Raw genomic sequence first — 3,877 nt, forward strand, 5'->3', positions numbered from 1 at the left:
CCCTCTCTTCTTTCCTTCCTTCCTCCCTCCCCCCTCTTCCCCCCTCCCTTCCTCCCTCTCTCCCTCCCTCTCTTCCTTCCTTCCTTCCGCATTTCTTTATTTCTTTCTTCCTTTCTTTCTTTCAACTTTCTGTCTTTGCTTCTCCAGCCTTATCACTATGCTTGATATTAGACGGAGCCTAAGTCACCTTCCTTCCTTCCTTCCTTCCTTCCTTTCTGTCTTCCTTTATTCCTTCCTTCCTTTCTCCACTTTTTTTTTTTTAATATCTTTCCTTGTTTCTTTTCTTTCTGCATGTCATTCTCTCAACTTTCTGTCTTATTTTCTTTTCATCCTGTATGTCTTTCTCTCAGCATTCTTTCTGTCTTTCTCAGTTTTCTTTTCTTTCTGTATGTCTTTCTTCATTCAACTTTCTGTGCATCGGAGCTGCTGTCCACAGGGAGAGCGCGTCGCTACACTACAGCACCACCCCCGTGTGTATTAGTCCCTCCGCCACAACTGACCTGTACTGTGTTTGGTATGGTTTAACCGAGATGTTTATTACGACAAAACTATGTGCGTCTAGCTGATAACGATGTCTGTCCAAAAAATAAAATAAAATAAAACAAAACACACACACACACACACACACACACACACACACACACACACACACAAATGGAAGAACAACAAGATTGTGTAAACCGTTTGCAGGAGAGGTTTCCAATGTGTATGTCTGCAAAAGTGTTGATGGAGGAACCACGCAACAGTTGAAGAGATTTGAAGGGTGTGGGGGGAGGGGAGGGAGTGAGGGGGGAGGGGAGGGGGGGCGAGGGATGGAGGAGGAGGAGGAGATGGTTGGATGGGTGGTGGTGGGGTGGGGAGGGGGGGACGGGGTTGTTTATTTATTGGGTGGGTGGGTGGATGTGTCGGTGGATGGATGTGGGTGGGAAGATTTTGTAGCGTGTGTGTGGGAGGTGGGGGTGGGGTGGGCGTCTGTGTGTGTGTGTGTGTGTGTGTGTGTGTGTGTGTGTGTGTGTGTGTGTGTGTGTGTGTCTGTGTGTGTGTGTGTCTGTGTTTGTTTGTGTCTGTGCATGTGTATGTGTGTGAGTGAGTGAGTTAGTGTCGAATCGGTGTGTGTGTGTGTGTGTGTGTGTGTGTGTGTGTGTGTGTGTGTGTGTGTGTGTGTGTGTGTGTGTGTGTGTGTTCGCTCTGGCTATGTGTGTCGGGGGATGGGGTGGAGGGGTAGAGGTGTCTACGTCTGGATGGGAGGTGAGTGTGTGTGTCGGGGGGCGGGGGTGGGGGTGGTAGCGTGGTTTGAAACAGAAAGATAAGGAATTGTGAGGAGTGTGTGAGGTGGGGAGGGGGGCGGAGGAGGCGGATGGGAGGGGAGGGTATCTATCCTTCAGACGAAGAAAGACCGCCATAATGATGATCACTCCAGAGAGACTGACTGAGTGTGAGGAATGTATAAAAATTTGAGTAAGATGATAAATCCCCCCCCCCAAAAAAAAACAAAAACAAAAAAAAAATATATATATATATATATATATATATATATAATTAAGAAAATAAAATAAAAAGTCACCTGCCGTGACCAGGATTCGAACCTGGGTTATCGCGGCCACAACGCGAGGTCCTAACCACTAGACTATCACGGCTTCTGCTTCGTAAATTGGAATTAAATGTTAAAGTAAGCACCCAGTGCCAGCCGGTGACACTTTCTGTGTGTGTGTGTGTGTGTGAGTAATTTATATATATATATATATATATATATATGTGTGTGTGTGTGTGTGTGTGTGTGTGTGTGAAAGAGAGAGAGAGTGTGTGTGTGTGTGAAAGAGAGAGACAGACAGACAGACAGAGGCAGAGAGAGAGAGAGAGAATGTGTATGTGCGTGTCACAGTGTGTGTGTGTGTGTGTGTGTGTGTCAGTGTGAAAGAGAGAGAGACACACACAGAGCGAGAGAGAATGTGTGCGTGCACTGTGTCACAGTGTGTATTGTGAGTGTGTGCGTCTGTGTGTGTGCGTCTGTGCCTGTGTCTGTGTGAACGATTCATGACCTGATTACCTTGCGCAGTTCAGTATGACCACGTTGACGAAGCAGCAGACCACAGAAGTGATAAGAAAGAACTGGTAATGAGAACACCGCCGGACGGCGCTTTATCAGTAATTCAGTTGAGGAGCCTCGAAGTTGAACGAACGGAAACAAACCAGAAACAAGAGACAGACAGACAGACAGACAGAGACAGACAGACACTGACACAGTGTGACGGACAAAGAGGAATGACGAGAGACAGAGACAGAGGAATGACGAGAGACAGAGACAGAGGAATGACGAGAGACAGAGGAATGACGAGAGACAGAGACAGAGGAATGACGAGAGACAGAGACAGAGGGAGGGTGGTGGTGTTGAGGCTGAAGAACAGAAAGGAACGGGAAGGGGGTGATCAGTAGAGAGAGAGGGGGGCAGAGAGGAGAGGAGGGAGGGAGAGAGAGGGAGAGAAGGAGCGGGGGTAGGGAGATGGGGGGAGAGGGGGGAGAAGAGGGAGGGAGAGAGAGGGGAGGGAGGGAGAGAGAGGGAGAGAAGGAGCGGGGATAGGGAGATGGGGGGAGAGGGGGGAGAAGAGGGAGCGAGAGAGAGGGGAGGGAGGGAGAGAGAGGGAGAGAAGGAGCGGGGGTAGGGAGATGGGGGGAGAGGGGGGAGAAGAGGGAGGGAGAGAGAGGGGAGGGAGGGAGAGAGAGGGAGAGAAGGAGCGGGGGTAGGGAGATGGGGGGGAGAGGGGGGAGAAGAGGGAGGGAGAGAGAGGGGAGGGAGGGAGAGAGAGGGAGAGAAGGAGCGGGGGTAGGGAGATGGGGGGAGAGGGGGGAGAAGAGGGAGGGAGAGAGAGGGAGAGAAGGGATGGAGAGAGAGAAGGAGAAAGAGAGAGAGAGGAGGGAGGGAGAGAGAGGGAGGGGAGGGGCGATGGAGAGAGGGAGAGAGAGAGAGAAGGGGGTGGAGAGAGAGAGGGGGGGAGGGAGAGAGGAAAAGAGGGGAAGATGGAGAGAGAGAGGAGGGAGGGAAAGAAGGGAGGGAAGGGGGTATGGGGAGGAAGAGAGAGAGAGAGAGAGTCAGACAGACAGACAGACAGACAGATACTGAAGAAATTGGGTGAACCAATGGAGGTTGATTTAGGAGGAAAAAAAAGAACAAATGAACAAGAAATAAGATCAGCACAGAGAGAGACTGAAAGAACGGCAAGAAAACAAAAAAAACAAAAAAACAAAAAAAAAAACTTGCCGTGACCAGGATTCGAACCTGGGTTATCGCGGCCACAACGCGAGGTCCTAACCACTAGACTATCACGGCTGTTGCGTTTATCTGGTAGGCAAACAGCTTTGTGTTGTACTTTTATTTGTAATTCTCTCTATATCAAATACAACTTGCCACACTGCAGACTAAAGTTGTCATTTTGGATCTGGTCCAAAGTAGGTTCTCTGTGTGCGTCAGTGCGACCACGCTCCGACACACACACACACACACACATACGGAACCCTCTGTGCCATGGACCAATTGTTATGCAGACCACGACACTGACGGCTGCCGCATTACATTACACGTCACACGTCACCCATGACTAAGCCGGCTCAGCGTTTGGCTAGATCGCCACAATAGGGTGTAACCACAGGGCGTTGCGCTTACCCTGACATATTCTCCTCCTCCCCCTGAAAGTCGCCCCCCCCCCCATCCCCTCCCCCCACACCTCCTGCCCCTTCCCCCCAAATTCCCTTCTCTTCTTGCTCAGACTGGTTTATTTCTAGTAGCTCCTTTCTCTTACTTCCCAGCCCCCCGTATCGTAGATCAAACGTAACTGTAACGACCTTGGGCAAGGGTTCTCGTTCGCCACGGTGCTATTCTAGG

At 50.3% G+C, this 3,877-nt stretch overlaps 2 non-coding genes across 2 annotated transcripts; both read right to left on the reverse strand.

Moving 5' to 3' along the window:
- Positions 1 to 1,565: 1,565 nt before the first annotated feature.
- On the reverse strand, positions 1,566 to 1,637 carry Trnah-gug (transfer RNA histidin (anticodon GUG)). The gene has a single exon. It is a non-coding gene; the product is annotated as a tRNA-His (tRNA).
- Positions 1,638 to 3,253: 1,616 nt separating this feature from the next.
- Positions 3,254 to 3,325, reverse strand: Trnah-gug (transfer RNA histidin (anticodon GUG)). The gene has a single exon. It is a non-coding gene; the product is annotated as a tRNA-His (tRNA).
- Between the last annotated feature and the right edge of the window lie 552 nt (positions 3,326 to 3,877).

This window comes from Babylonia areolata, chromosome 15 (assembly GCF_041734735.1).
Source record: "Babylonia areolata isolate BAREFJ2019XMU chromosome 15, ASM4173473v1, whole genome shotgun sequence".
Lineage (NCBI taxonomy): Eukaryota > Metazoa > Mollusca > Gastropoda > Neogastropoda > Buccinidae > Babylonia > Babylonia areolata.